Source organism: Chanos chanos, chromosome 13 (assembly GCF_902362185.1).
Source record: "Chanos chanos chromosome 13, fChaCha1.1, whole genome shotgun sequence".
Classification (NCBI taxonomy): Eukaryota; Metazoa; Chordata; class Actinopteri; order Gonorynchiformes; family Chanidae; genus Chanos; species Chanos chanos.
Window position 1 is genome coordinate 18710482 of NC_044507.1, and position 16562 is coordinate 18727043.

Here is a 16562-nt window from a genome sequence, read left to right on the forward strand (position 1 = left end):
AGGCACGGACGGGGTTCGAACCCGCGATCTTCGGTTTACGAGACCGACGCCTTACCACTTGGCCACCGCGCCTGCGCTCCAACGAGAGACTGAATGGTTTCTAAAGCCAACGCATATGAAAACTGTGATACAGAATCATTTCAGTTGCATGGTTTCTGAGTTTCAAGTATTCACACAGTAAAATTTTAATTTGTAACTATATTTCAATGCCTTATGTGTCAAAAAGTCTCCCTTGCCAAAAAGGCAGTTGCTAAGCTTATAACACGCTTAGAAGCACGTTGGGTCAATATTTCGCTCCAGAATATTTTATATAGCGGTAAACCAATAACTGATGACCTACGGATTTGAGGGTGCATACTTCACGAGACTATATACACGAGCGCGGTGATGGTGTTCGCTATGACGAAATCCTAATACGTGTTTATACACAAACAATGCTCAGTTTATGTTCCTTTGCTAAGGCCTCAGTGCTTGTGATGTGTTGTACGGAGAAAGCCACAAGGGGAGGCTGTTGAATTGCGTAGAGGCACACAGAGGCTCACGAGTACGCATGCAAATACGCGTTGACATACGTATACGTATATAAATGTACAGGGAGGGGAGGGGCCACCAGTTACAGGGTGACCAGTCTACTAATTAACACAAGGGAGTCTATTGCATGATCCTATGTGAACTAATTAATGTATCAATCTGCCTGGCAATGCGTCTACGCCACAAGTGTCTCTCGTTATGACAGAAAGGATTTTGAGTACCCTTGTCAAAAGAGAAGTTACTACAGTGTCTCCCTGGTAAATCTGTGTACATATTTATATGTTTCAGCCAGTTTTATGAGCACTAGATAACCATCCTATTGATGTGACCACCACTAGGAATTAGAATTGCAACTGATCAATAAGCCAAGGGACATAAAGGCCAATCCTTATTAACTGTATGGATTTATAAAACATAAAACCTATATCTAGTGGCCTCTATTACTTAAACGGCTAGTCTGTATATTTGAAGTCAGGGCTCAAAATTATGTTTGGGGCGATCAAGAAAAACAAAGAACAGGGTATATAATGGTGTTAATGCCTCTATCACCATTATAGTCTGGTTAGACCGAATTTTTGTTTTTCTCTCAAACAGGGTGATTACATAAAATACTGAAGAACCAACATTTAAAACACAGTCAGGAGATTTTAATATTGACAGTAAGCAGAAGAGGAGTCTATGTATTTTAAAAACTATGCTTTCGCATAAATGATCTCCCTCCTTTCCCCTCTTAAAAGAACAGTCAGTGATCACTCACGATAAATTAGTTTAACCAGTTGTGTAGTTTATACACTATTAGACTGGAGATAATCACATTTGGGCACTCATTCCTTATTACCTCAAACTACTTCTTCATAATTCCCTTTCCCTTTGTTTTTCATTTCAGTGGCAGAGTTTCTATCCTTTGTTATATAAGGTATTCTTTGTAATACCTCTTTGTTTATCACAGTTTGTATGTTATGCACAATGTATTGATATGCTGTACCTTCTATTATGTGTGATGTGCAACATTTGTCTATGTTCAAGTCCAAAATAAATAAATAAAAATAAATAAATAAAAGCACAGACGGTTTGTTCACATGCCCTTCCTTATATCACTCTGTCCTTTTAATGTTCTCTTGTCTTGAGTGTGTGTGTGTGTGTGTGTGTGTGTGTGTGTGTGTGTGTGTGTGTGTGTGTGTGTGTGTGTGTGTTTTCATGGCAGGACTGGGCTTCAGTCTTACAGCCTGAAGGGAGGAATAAACAAGGTCCTCTGGGAGAAGAGGAGCCAGTTTGTGGGAGGGGGAGAGACCAAGCACAAGGATGGGGGTGGGGTGTAAAAGGCTCTCTCATTTTTTGGTGCTGAAACCTGGGTGAAAATAGAATAATCGTGTATAGACTAACTTCTAAAAATTAGTGTTAAATGATCTTTTAAATGAAATTTTGGAAATCTCCTCAAATAAAACCACATTCTCTAAAGATGTTTTTAAAATTTCTGTTGGAGCGCATTCATCTCTTTATATAATGGTTAGTCTACCACATACATACATATATACATACATACATATGTACATACACACACACACACACATATGTATGTGTGTGTGTGTGTAATACACAAAAACACAGACACAAAGATACATGCATGTATTCACGTTTGCATGTGTCTGTTCTAGTGAAGTATATAATTAGCAGACTATATGTCCATTAGCATTAGCATTCTACACGTGTGAGTCTGTGCAAGTGTGTGCGTCTACAAGCACCTGAAGTACAGTACACTGGACTCATTTTAATGCAGAAAGACTTTGAATGCTATGCTCCAGGGTAGCAAACTTGAGCTGAAATGCTGTATTGATATTTTTAGACAGTTCATTTGTATTGCTTCCACAGCATCTTCATGATACAATATGCATGAGGTTAGTGGAGCACCTGCTACTGGCTACCTTCTCTGAAACCCACTGAGCTCCAGCAACATTGTACAGTTGTTTCATAGATTTGGTACAATACCCTAGAGTTGTTTCAAAGAGTCTCATACAGTCCATTAACAAATGAGTCAATACTGAGAAAAGGACTCTTTCCTGTTATGACTCCTTGTTGCTCCCTTGTCACTAGCACCAGACTCCCTGTGTGGGTTTACTCTTAGCATGCATAGTTCTGGTTATTGATTAACTATAGCTCTTCCTCTTTGCATTCAAAGTATTGAATGACACGTTAAAAAACAAAGGTTCAGGAATTTTTCATGATCTCAGTGCTGTGTTCTTACTTTAAAACCTCCTCACAGATGGAGGTCTGATACACTCCACCGGCAGTGGGAGCTAAGCCTCAAGTTGACAACATTTGCATCCTTAGTTGAAAACAACAGGAGGCCAAGATTCAGATGAGTCTCTCACACCAGAAGCTCATCAAGCCAGCCATGTTATAATACATTCATCTGAGGGATGAATAATCAAAGACTGTGTTCAACACACATACACACACACACACACACACACACCACACACACACCACACACAGTGAATTTAGTGAGAAACAAACTCTAAGAAAGTCAATTTGGATTATATTTCACTTCTAAGCATGCTAATGCCTGCCATGCAGAACAAATAGGTAGTCAAATGAAACTGAGTGCAGGGAGTATGAATATGAATGTGGGAGGGAAAATATAACTGGCAGACTGCCTTGAATAAAAAGTACTAGGTAACAAAAAAAAAAAAATCGCCATCTACCGAAGAAAATGGTGATAAAATAAGAGGTATCAAATGAAACATGGTCACAAATTTGACAAAATTTCAATTTGACAAAATTTCAATAAATAGTTTGTTATTATTTCTATATATTTGGCAAACTTACGTTTTACTACTATTTTCAGTTTGATACAACCTTTTGTTCAGTTTCTTCCAATCAATTCAATTTATTTCCATCTAGATTTTTATTCTGTTTATGTTTTTAACACATACCTTTTTCCCCTTAAACCCATCACTCAAAACCCCTGTGAACACTCTGTTTTAGATATTTAAGTTTGTAGGCAAAAAGTGGTAATTTGGTTGAATGACGAAGGATGATTGTCAATACAAATGAATGCATAAGATGATAAGAATCATCCAGAATGGAAGGAATGGGACAAGACCACTCAAAACTGACTTACCATTCACTTTCAGCATCCACCCCCACATCAGAGGGGAAAACTTTCTCTAAAAACTGACAACTAGCATTCCACTGAGAGAGGACTGCTCGAAATTTCTATTTATATCTGTTTTGATTATGAACTCCAGGGTGATTTTGGGTTCGGGTTCCCCTTCAAGGTTCGGACAGATGTCTTTTTTTTTTATAGTTCAGCAAAAGAAGTTCATTGAGCAGTACCATATTACTGAAGAAATGATCTGACTTCTGGAGAAGGTAAATGCCATTTAATGCATCAATTTTACTATAGAACGCCTCTTAGTATTTTCATACCTCTGTTAGATAATGACAAAACCCACAAAACCATAAAAACCACCACTGAAGACTCCGCTGTGGCCAGTGTTTAGCTGTGAACTCACATTCATAGTACCTGAACCACACACACCTTTGTTGTCGCTGATACCAGTCACGTCGTACACATATGCATGCAAGTGTATAGCTTAGAACAGATTTAGGATTTATGGTAGTAAATGTGTAATTAACGTGTAATGTGTAATTAATTTTTTCGGTATGACTTTCGATGTTGTAACGTAGCATGACATCATCATCAGTCCTTGGCTGGCCTTTAGCTGGCCCACCCTCACAACAGAGGAGGGGATGGGGGGTAAATGCAAAATACATTTGGAAACAATTAGACTTTTTGATGTAGCGGGAAATGAAATGCTTGAGTTGACATATTTCAGTCTTAAGCAGCCAAAATTGCAACGCGTTGAATTACACTGTTAGTTTTGAATGACAATTTCTGGGTTTGCATATTTATTTTTCCACCAGTCTGTCATCCCTGTTCCATGGTTTCCTCTTCATGACTAACAGTCTGGAAGGGCAGAATTTAACACATGCTTCAAAATAAATGTCAAGCCAGCAATCAAATCTCTTTGAACTTTGCAGTGAAGGTATCTAACTGATACCTTCACTGCAACCGGGTGTCCACAGATCTGTTGAAGGACACACCCTGCTGTTTCACCCGCTTTATTCCCTAGGACTCGTATTTCCTAGGACTCACCCACAGACAGAAAAAATGTGTCTCAATAGTCATCTGAACCAGTAAGTCCAAGGTTCTGGGATGTGGCTGAAAACCATTGTAAATACAGTGCTTTCACAGTTCACACTACGGAGTCCCTCCCTAACAAATTCTAGTCTTGTGACAGAGAAAGGCAGCATACGGGCAAAGACAATGTTTGTGAATTTGCTTGTGCGAATGGAATCCTCACTTGTGCGTTCATAAGACTTAAGAAACATAGTCATGCCTGTTGTCTGTCCTTACACATATCCACATGATTAGCCTACCGATGACAATTCTCCCAGCTACGAGCACATTCACCTACATTATAGTATTAGCTTGGAGATTTAGAAGAAACACTGAAACATTGTCCTCTGCCTCTTAGTTTCCACTGAGTAAAACTGAGGCATCGTATCATCCTAGGTTGGTCTGTCTCAAGAGTTTTGGTCCACTGGGGATAAACTCGGCTTTGCAGTGTTGAATGTAAGGCTGTGCTGGATTGATCTCAGGCTCTCAAAATCTTCGCTCTGAATTGATCTTCAAATCAATGAGATTCCATAACCTTATAACAATTTAATATTCTGAAAATCCACCGTAAAGCAGTTTCTTTTGACTCTGTGATATTCTATGACCTATCTGTATATTATAGTTCTCCGAACATAAGACAGCTCAGAAATGTGGTTTTGTTTTAGTTTCTTGCATGCACAGGAGTGCTATTTGAATAGTCGTATTTGAAATCGGGTCTTGTACTAAGGAAAACTTCAAAAGCAATGCGATCTATACCACTGAGGATTAACTGGTAGAGAGCCTAATCAAACAGAAAGGTTTCACAACAATAGATTGTGGGAATATTTCTGAGGGTTACCCAGTGTGCTACTGACATGTATACCTCTTAAATACTGCAAAAATATAACTGATTGTTAAACATCCAAGACTAAGGATGTTAATCTTACTTGTGTTGTTCTACCACAATCTGCTTTATTTTTTACTATTAATATTAAGAGGCAGACAAGAAAAGATTCTTCTAGAAATAATCTTTATTTAATTTTAAATTAGTGCTCAGTATTAGTGCGCTGAAGAGAGACCACTCATTTTGTCTTACTATTTGCATGATAAGGTGATGCGTAAGTGTGTTTTGTTATGTGGTGAAATATCAGCTTTTGTAAAGCTGCCTCAACGTTCATCATTCCCATAATATTACACCATGATATATTTCTTCCAAATCTTGCTGAAACATTACTGGCTCCATTACAGTGTGTTGCTGACCTGATGGTGTTGTGCAAATGACTTACGGCATTTTAAGCACTGACAGAGTTAGAGATTGATGGTAACCATTTGTGAGGATAAGTGAGCACACTGAAAAACCATAAAAATGTTTATGGGGAATTGATAGTTACATTTGGGGTTTATGCTAAAAGGTAATACTCAAATTAAAAAGAAATAGGATAATCAATATATAACTATATATATATATATATATATAGTTATAGTTATATAGTTATATAGATAGACATACATGTCTAAAGTGTGTTTCACCGTACTGTATGTATTAATAACCTCTTTGTTTTATATGCTCCTGTATTTTCTCAAGAGGATATAGATTGATGTACATACTTTGAAAATATGAACTTAAATATGTGACAGAACATCTCATTTTAAGTCAGCGATTGTAAAAAATGAAATAATCGATTGATATCATTAAAGAAAGAAATCTTTTAATGCAGTAAAACATTCTCCTCGTTATTTTCTACCAATTTTAATTAAAACGATAAAACCTATTAAATAAAATGCAAGTCAGCATTTTAGCAACAGCAACAAAAAAGTATACAAGTATCATTCACATCAGATGGCTACTATAATATTTTTGAGCAGATTAATGTCTGGTTGCTTCCTTATCTCTTGAGTTAATATATATATATATATTTTTTTTCAGACCACCTTACCGGTTTCTGTGAGGTGCATGGGCATTGCCTGTTGTACCCCGAATGCCGGAGGAACACCACTCTTTTTGGGGGAAATGATTCTGATGGAGAGTTGCTAATATCTCTCTTCCCCAACAAGGACCAGACTTTGCCCCCCCCCCCCCCCCCCTCACCACTTCTCCAAAACACCCCCTCTACCCAGCCCCTACACAGATGAACCTGTCTGTTCAGGGGGCCACTGAGACTTAATGACCAGCTGCTGCTAACCCTGTGAGTCATTTTTCCTTTTTTTTTCTTTCCAAGTAGTCAAAGTGTTTCTTTTTTTTTCTCTCTTCTCTTCTTTTCTTTGTTTTTTTTTTTTTAAAGGTGTCGCTCAGCATTATTCAGTGACAGTTAACGCTCTGATCGGCGTCATCGTAAAAATTCAGCAGGATGAGAGCTTCTGAAAACAAGACAAAGTCTGTATGGGAAATTTGTTTTAGTGTGGCGCCATCAAGACAAATGCATGTGGCAGGCAACAACAAGGATCTTCGCCCGGAACGGCGTGAATGGAAAAATCGGTCATTGTGGAAAGGTTTTGCTGGGTTTGACCCTGGCTGCTACAAGACAAGCAAGTGTGAAATCCATATGAAAGGTAAGCAGCTGATAACATTACCCAACAAAGGCAATATCATCTTTCCTACTCTTACACTTTTTCTTTTCCACCACACTCATCTGCTTCCCTCTGTTATCTCCTTACTCTTGGGGTTTTTTTTCCATTTATTTTGTCGCTCAATTATCTTTATCAGCGAAGAGATGCATGTAAACATACATTATTTTCAGAATTAACGACAGTAAGTCTGCAACTGTGTTGAAAACAGAGCATTTCTGTTTCAATAGCACAGATGCTCTATGGCTGTAGACTTCCTTTTTTTTTTTTCAGCTGGCTGGACCGCATATTGAACAGCGCTCAGCTCTGTTCGCGTTTTCAAAGCCTGTTTTGATTTTTGCAATTGTCACCCCAACTTTCATCAACGCACGGTGATCATATCCAGCACTGCTTTTAATGTTTACCCAGCAATTAGGAGCAAATCACTCGTGCCTGTGGGGTCTGTTGCCATAGTTACAATAGGGTTCTAAGGACTATCATCTGGTCCTTGTATCCACCAATCAGGTTGCAGAGCTGAAGCTGCAACATAAAGTAAAGATGCACATCTTTCAGCAACACAGTAGTAAGAAACAGAAACAGATTCATGAGTATAAGAAAGTACTCCAGGGTGGCAAGCAGGCGACTGCATCCAGTCATGGCGGACCAGAAATATCACGTCGGAGGAGACACCCAGCAGGAGATGCAGGTGAGAGCATCAACCATTTTGCGACTCAACTCCTAGTATTGTTCACAGAGACTGCTCAAACAAGAAAGAGAAAGACAAATAGTAAACCAGATTACCCTTAACATTTCAGACGATAACAATGAAAAAAAGGGGGGAAAAGATTAATAAGCCTAGGGCTGGCTGGCTGGAAGACGAACATTGAGCAAAAAGAAAGCGGAAAAATCAGGAGTGTTCGTACTTTTCTAAAATACTGTCAAAGGCATCGCAGATCATTTTTTTCTTTTCAAACAATGCGATCAAAGAACTCCAGCTGGGCTCTTGTTTAGTTTCGATACATTTTTTTCTCCAAAATTCGTACGCAAGAGAAATCGGCGACAAAGTTAATTTGTGCGGTCAGTCTATGTTCGCATCCATGTCTTTTGTGTTTGCGAGTGCGTACGACTGTAAGGGTATAAAATTGGCCTAGATTAATCATAGCACTCTAAATCTCATTACTCGGAACATCTGAGAGACGCTGCCTTCAAAAGACTCTCTGGACGGCTTTAAACCCAGGCCTTCATCAGATCAAAGGCCTCAGAGCTGGGATGAATTTTTGTTTGGAGTGGATATGTTTGGAGAGAATGGAGCATGGTCAGTGAATCTGCGAAGTGGCGAAGGGAAGCAGCCAGTGCTCCACGTTCATGCTGCCCCCCTGCTGAGAGGCCCATGAGTCTGTCGATACGGCGATATGATGTCGGTCAGAAAAAGAGACCCTCCCCCCCCCCCACCCGCCATAACAATCAAAGAAGTGGCTGGCTTGTAAACACGAGAACAGAATGGAAAGACTGAAGGGGGAGAGAAATCATCGTAAGCTAAACCTAGTTGTTGTTGTTAAAGATGGCGGCTCTGAATTCTGCAGACTGCGTAACGGAAGACCCAACATGTCGGAAGACAGTCGGACGAGTCATTCCGGCACAACAAAAACAAGGACCACACAATAAGGTAAACTCAAATGGAGGTGGTAGGTACGCCATCCGTAAGGCTTTTTTACTGCTCAACCCAAACGGTGCCCGCTTCTGCTCCTTCTTGAATTCGCATTGTTTGTTGCTACGACCCCCCCCCCCTTTATTACTATTATTATTATTATTATTATTATTATTATTATTAACGGCTCACATTTTTCTCCCTCTCTCATTTCGAAGCCATGGATCGGTCGTGGCCTTCTTGTTTGCAAAGCGGGACATCAATTGTCACAAATGCTTGAAGTGCATCCCAAAGTAAAAAAAAAACGTTGGAGAATAATGACAAGCTTTTATGCCTCTCTTTGCGTGCATATTTGTTCGACCCAACTTTGCACTCGGCCATGGGTCATGGCTAGCTATGGATCTTTGTCAATATTCCCCTATGTCATATTGTAAATATAAACAAAAAAAAGAGCGGCCAAAAACGGAGTTAAATCCATATTGCCTTCGTCCACAAAGTTATATTAATCTGTAATTCAATATTAAATAAACTGTGGGTGACAAAATCATTTAATCCTCTGTGCCTAATCCACTCATGGTCTTGTTAGTCACGATATATTCACCCGTCACAAAGGACATCAGCAGGACTCCAGAATACATTTTGACAGTCTTTGGCCACTTCACTTCTTTCAGCACTTTTCAAAACCCTCAAAAGAGCAACTTATCAATACACCAAAGATTCTCTCTCTCTTTTATGATCTCCCTGTGATTCAGCTAACTTAAAAAAAAAAAGAAAAAAAAGCTTTTTCCTTTTCTCCAGGGTTCAAAGTGTTCCCACTAGTCTGCCATTTTGAGTTCTCCATTTACAACCTCATCTTCCCCTTTGTTCTTGTATCTTGAAAATCTTCCCGTGTAATTCACCAGTATAATTTCACTTTGGTGCAAGCATAGGAGAGTTTAGGCAACTCTAAATTAACTTATTTGAAAAATATATATAATTACCTTTCTATGTGAAGCATTGCACTCAATTTTAACATCTAAATGGGCTATTGTCAAGTGAGCTGGCCCCTGAAAAGATAAGCCTATTTCAAGCACAGCCTACAAGGAGGGGTAAATCTGCACTGGCAGCTGTAACAAAAACCAACACAAGAAAAGAGGGAGAGAAAGTAGTTTTCCATTTTTGCCTTACATTTTTGAACCTAAAACTTAAATCATGGCATCAGAATGATTACGATCATTGTTATTATTAGTAGTATTAGAGTAATAATAATACTAATAGTAGTAGCAATAATAATAATGATAATAATATTAATAATAGGCTAATAATAATAATGATGATGATAGAATTATTGTTGAACTTTCTGTTATTATATCTCATGTATAGTTTACTGCTGGATGCATAGTTGAGTGATAACATGAGTAGAGATGATGCAGAAATGCAATGCAATGAAATATAACTAAAACTATTGTGGGGTTTTTTTGGTCTGCTTTGAAAATGTCATTTTTGTTAAAGGCTATATGACGAATGTTTATTGTTAACCACTCCCAGACAGAATAGTACACAAGAAATAGTACAACAGCGTTTTTGGGTTTTTTTTATATGAGTTGCCTTACATTTATGTCTCACCTATCTTAAGATACATGTTTACTGCTCTTATCATACGTTTAGCCGACAGACATTTGATGAGGAATTTTAATGATTGTGTTAATGTCTTTATTGTACTTCTCTCGTAGGAAATAATTAATGGGACTTGACTGAACTTAGTATTGTCACAGTTACTGTAATTCTAAAGAAGTTACTTTCATCTTTTTAGGTGAGAATGTTGCAAATTACAGGTTCAACAGAGAATCTTGCAAACTACAGATTTAATGCATAAACTAGGCACATTTCTCTTCCCCATCAGAAAAGGGACATATGAAAACTGGAGCTTAAATAACATAGAGCTCCGAAACCATTTTGCATGATTGAACAGCAGCCCTAACTTCTTTCTGTAACTTACCCCCTGTTTCAAAATGAAAATAGTTACAGTTAGAATCTAACTCACAGAGTGTTCTCTGATACACTGTGACTAGATATTAAACACTTGTAGGCTTCAACCATTCTCTCACAAAAAAAAAAAAAAAAATCATTCGAATATCATGGCTCTCATTGTCTATGTACTGAAAGCTTGATTTTCACATCAGTCTCTCACAGGCACTGAAGTGGTTTCGACTTAACCACTGTGTACGTGAACTGGTGACATGCAGTGGAGACACTGGAATGTCCTTTGTCTTCATTCTTTTCTTAGAGGTTGCCATGTGACAGTCATCCATTGCCCCTTTACCCTTTTGACTGTAAAATAGCTCAGTGTCAATGGAGCAGCAGCAGAAGAGATGGGAGGAGATAGCGCTTTTCACTTGAATAAGGTCAAAGATATTAAATACCTGTATCCACAGTTACTAAATATAAGCACGTTACACATCGCTTGTAACAGGAGACTGGGTGTCAATAATCGATCCATAACCAAAAGAAAAAAAGAAGAAAAGAGAAGCTATAATGATGTATTTAACAATTCTGACAGTCATGGTAGTGTAGAAGAGTCACACACACACACACACACACACACACACATACACACTCAAGCAAAAATCACACAAACAAATTAAAAAAAAGAAGAGGAAGAAATAAGAAGAACCTCAAAAAATGTACCGCAAAAAAAGAATTTAAATGAGTTGCAGTAACGAACACATAATTGATACTATTACGCGATTAAAGTAGATGACTCAAGTAGAGACTAAAACGTCTGCTAAAACAGTCATATATTGTAAGTGTTTCAGAGTTTATATTCAAAAAGAGGGAACATATTTGACGTTCTCACTGAATAGCTGTTGACATACACAGCATCAAAGTAGCTTTTTTCCCCGTTATAACAATTAGCTAGCTGTGTCTACTTACCAAATGACAGATCCTCAACTCTTCTGCTCGCGATTCCAGTTTCAGACTATCACACGAAACCCATTCTTCCATTGAATTCATACAAACAATGCTCTCTTCAGCTCAAAAAAGAAAAAAAAATACCCACAATGACAATATCTAGCTAACTTTAATTGAGCCACTTGGAGGCAACCAATTCTGAGGCTTGATAACGAATAGTTAACAAGTTCAAATTCAAACCAGCACCATAAGCCAGTTCAATAGTGCAAATAATGCCATCCAATTTGTCTTTCGGTTCATTTTTTTTAAACCTGCATTACAGTTTCAGTAGACGGCAAAACATGAAAGCCCTCGACAGTCGTAGGAACATTGCTAATTACCCGCCTGGCTAACTTTCAATAGCTTGAAAGATTTCAAAAACTTCCCGAGAAACCTTTCTCTTTCAGGTAAGTATCGTTATTGGTTCACCAAAAAAAAAAAAAAGACAACTTATTTTAACGTTGGTTTTGGAAGCTCAGTTTGTCTTAGAGGCTGACCGCCTATAGAAATGAAGTTTTAAAACTTCAGGTCTAATTTACAAGTTGCTGTACGCCAGTACGTGCTATCAGTTGATGGTTCATGTGTTGTTTACAATCATATAGCTATTTGGAAATGAGCTGACTACTTTTAAAGAACAACAGCTGTGTCTTCATAATTTGGGCTATTCTCTGAGAAGAAATGGTCCAAATATGCTAAAACATGTCAGAAGGACCTCAGCGGCAAGTGGTCATGTCCCATAGGCAACTGTAGCTCGTCTGTGTTTTTTTTTTTTGTTTTTTGTTTTTTTTTACTTAGCGATAATACTTGTGTGCTGGACGCTTTCTTTGTGCTTTGTACCATCTGTGTTATTGTGTACCATTAGGTGAGACATACCAGTGAGTCAAACCACACTTTTATCACTTTTATTTTTACAGAGAGACAGCTGATGAATATAAAATTAATGGCCATGGGCTAGGGAGAAGTTCCAGGAATGTACTCCAGAGGTAATGAAAACACGTTTGGAAAATATAAAGCATAGAATTTCCAATCAGAAATGGTTGAAAATGAAATGAACACATTCCTTGCAGAGGCACATCTCATTTGGGATGAGGAGGTTGCATTAATTTAGTTTCCCAAATGACATTCCTCTGATTTTACAGCCAGGTCCCTGTGGAAGCGCCTTCATAATCATCTCTTGCTCTTGATACTGGTAGTGGAGAGCAGATGGTTTGGTCACAAACAATGGCGAACGTGAATGACTGCTGTACGGTTGTATTATGATACTTTATCTTACTCGCCAGATGTGTACTAGAGCAAACGAGAAAGACTCTGCAATCTGTGGCACCTCATGTTTTAATCAGAGTTTACTCCAGTATGAAAATGTAATCCCCCCCCCCCCCCCCCCTTCCCGCTCCTTTTGGCTAATCAAGGTGTACTGCTCATCTCTGTTCCATTCTCCTCTGCTCACTGCTATTGTGTTCCAGCTTGTTGTAGTTTTATAACATAAGCTGATTAACATGTACATTTAGATTACAAAAGTTTTATTTCTCATTGAATGTTCTTGTTATTTCAGACTGAGTTGTTTCACAGGCAAGATTTGCGTCATACTTGTTAGCGACGTCCAGGGCTCCCCTCACATTTTGTACGTAAACCATGCACTACGTGGAAGTTTGAAATATCAGCCACAAGAAGTCAAAAGCCATTGTCTGTTGACAATGACATCTTATGGGGTTACGATATTGTACCGTTTCATTAGGCTGACATTTAGTTCACCTGTATTTATCAGTTTTCTTCTTAAACCTCTGCTGTCTGTCAGCGCTCTATGCTCACATCACGTAATGCTGATATTTGATCAGCACCAACAAGGTGAACTCTGTCACTTAATCCTCTAGACAGGATGTTACTCATTTCTCCTTTTGCAATGAGCCCTTGCCATAATCATGAGTTTTGCATTTTATGCATGATTTGGTGCTGGCCTGGATGTTGTATTCAACTGATTTCTGAGTACGCACTTGTGTGTATTACATATTTGTCTCTTCATCTTTATTTTTGCAATTTGTACACTGTATTGATCTAAGAGTGTAATTTTCCTCACTTTCCATTTGAAACTTTCTCTACACAGTGCCTGGTTGTATTTAAATTTGAAAAGAGACCAGCTACACAGAAACATAGTCAGTCCTGAGTCAGGCTAGGTAATGACATGCTTCAGGGAGTTGTTTTGATTAACTTTCTTCGAGTGAATGGAATATTCTGGAACACAAGACCATTAAACAGGTGGCAGTTAAAAGATCGACCTTTTAAGAGTTTGCGTCATAAAGCAGTTGCGAGACGGAACTTCAATGTCCGTTTCTTGCAGCCTCATCAGATTAATGTATAACTCTGAGAGTCTGTCAGGCTGCGTTTGGGATTATACCCTGAACTTTGATTTAAAACCATGATTGTTGTTTCCGAGCACGTACAACAACAGCATGACTTTCTGGAAAAAATTTTGTTGTATTCTATTCACTAGCATAATGACAATGTAGCGGCTGACATGGTGCTCTCAGTGATTTGAACTATTATGTTTTCAGTAAATTAATTGAAATCGCGACTATTTATCATAAAATGTTTTCTTGAACTTTTCCCTTCAGGAAAAGGGATTTCACACACTCATTTTCTCAATTCACATGGTATCAAATGGCTCTATAGAAGGGAAACCCCTGAAGCTGTAAATTCACATAAGGGCAATAGATCACATTGAGGTGGTCCAAAAAGGATGTTCTGCAATTGATAGAAAGGAATGGGATGACATCATAGGTAATTCCGTTTGTGGAGCTTCTGTCATGCTACGTGTCACGTACTTCAAAGTTCGTGAGTCATTTTTATAGCATGGGACGGCCTTGAAAGTGAAAATTACCCTTACTGATAGGGACACACGGAAATATCAAAGTGGCCTCTTAAGACAGGTTGGAAAAAACCTTTGTGGTTACTAATTATGTACATCGAAAGAGTTTGAGCTGTAAAAATATCAAATGGCTGGAGCTGTTCACCCTTTGACACAGTATTGTGTGGTTATACAGTATCATCACCAGGACCACATCAAATATGGACTTTTAGAATGATCTGTGTGGACAGCAGTAATTTAGCAACCTCACTGACAAATTGTCTGAAGAAGTTGATGCTGTTTTTGTGTATATGTATGTCTTTGCAGCAAGGATAGTCATTAATCGAACCGTTTGTACTTTCAGTTGACACCTTATTACCATTATTATTATTATTATTATTATTATTATTATTATTATTGCTATTGTTGTTGTTGTTGTTGTTGTTATGAGGAAAAGAGCTTTTTCACAGATTTTGAGTCGTAATTTACAACGTTCAGGTCTATTATACAACTGTTCAAGTTACATAAATTATTTGCAATATGTTTTCACTGCCAATTGAACATCCCTCATTTACATGATCCTCTAACAATGGAGGGGAAAACATGCAACCTGGTCCAAATAATTTGTCACAATATTACGGAGCAGACAATGCATACAATTATGTGTGCAACTACAGATTTGGCATGGCATACATATCTACATCTGCCTCTGTCTCGCTGCATCCAAAAACATTCATTCTGTTTCGTCTCAGAGCATGTTCACATCTGTTATGTAAAATGTGAACATTTATTTACATGTGTGCTCTGTATAGAGCATAACGCTTTATTAGAGTAAATGTAGACGTAGAAGTACCTGGGTGAGTGGAGATTAATCTAAAACAAGGCAAGACATTTGTGATTTGCTTGCCAGGGCTGTCCACATGCATACAGTTGCATATAACCCCTGCTGTCAGTTAGCCCTGCCCCCCCCCCCCCCCCCAACCCCCTCAACCCCCCAACCCCACCCCCACCCCCAATCCTATGAGCTGCCCTTAAAGAAGAGCAGGTACTGAAGTTGAAATTGCACCTGTCATGTCATTTGTCTAGAAGTCCCAAGGCCACTCAACAGGTAGCTGATTGGCAGCATCAGCTGCCAGTCAATACCTCTGTCAAGCCTTTTGCAGGAAGTTGGCCAAACACAGCTGTCAAATAATTCCAGTTGGTTTCCTCTTGTAGACCGTGACTTGTGAGTACACACGGAGAACAAAGCAAGAATAATCTTTTATTCGGTCATTTAGCCTCATTGAAACAAGGCAGTAAAGGAATAAAAACAGCTTTTTAATTCTTCTTGTTTACTTGAAAACAAAAGCTTGTGACTCTTTTGGCTGGAAAGATGAGTTTTAGCTTTCAGCAATTACCAAATAGTTTTCAAATCTCTATGATCTTTCCATACCCTTGACGTTTTGCCAGATACTTCAATTTTCTGCCATTTTCCCTTGATTGTTTCCAAGTGCTGTGCAGATTCTGTTTGCTGGGTTGGTATGCACTTGAGGCCATGTGTTTGGCTCACAGTGGGGGGCCCAGTGATCAAAGCCAGGCCTCAGGAAGGGCAAAGGATAGGGCTGAATTTGCAGCTGCTGATGCCATTGGATTTGAGTGCTGGCCGAGTCCCTGTAGCAGACCGTATGGTACTTACCAGGCCATACATGCAGGAATGCCCTTCACACACTGCATGGTGTTAAGAGCCTGAAAGACCTCATAACAATGACATACAAACTTCACTGATCATATTTTATATACTATCCTGTGGATGAATCAGTAGTGGAGTTGGTTGATGGTGTCATTCAAGCTTTATTTTAAATATTTGATATGTTACGAAATCGTGTCGCTGGTAGACAAGAAATAAAAACCGTAATGTCGTTTCT

The 16562-nt window shown here is 38.6% G+C and overlaps 1 non-coding gene across 1 annotated transcript; it reads right to left on the reverse strand.

The window, feature by feature from the left end:
- Nucleotides 1–72, reverse strand: trnat-cgu (transfer RNA threonine (anticodon CGU)). Its single transcript has one exon. It is a non-coding gene; the product is annotated as a tRNA-Thr (tRNA).
- Nucleotides 73–16562: the final 16490 nt, after the last annotated feature.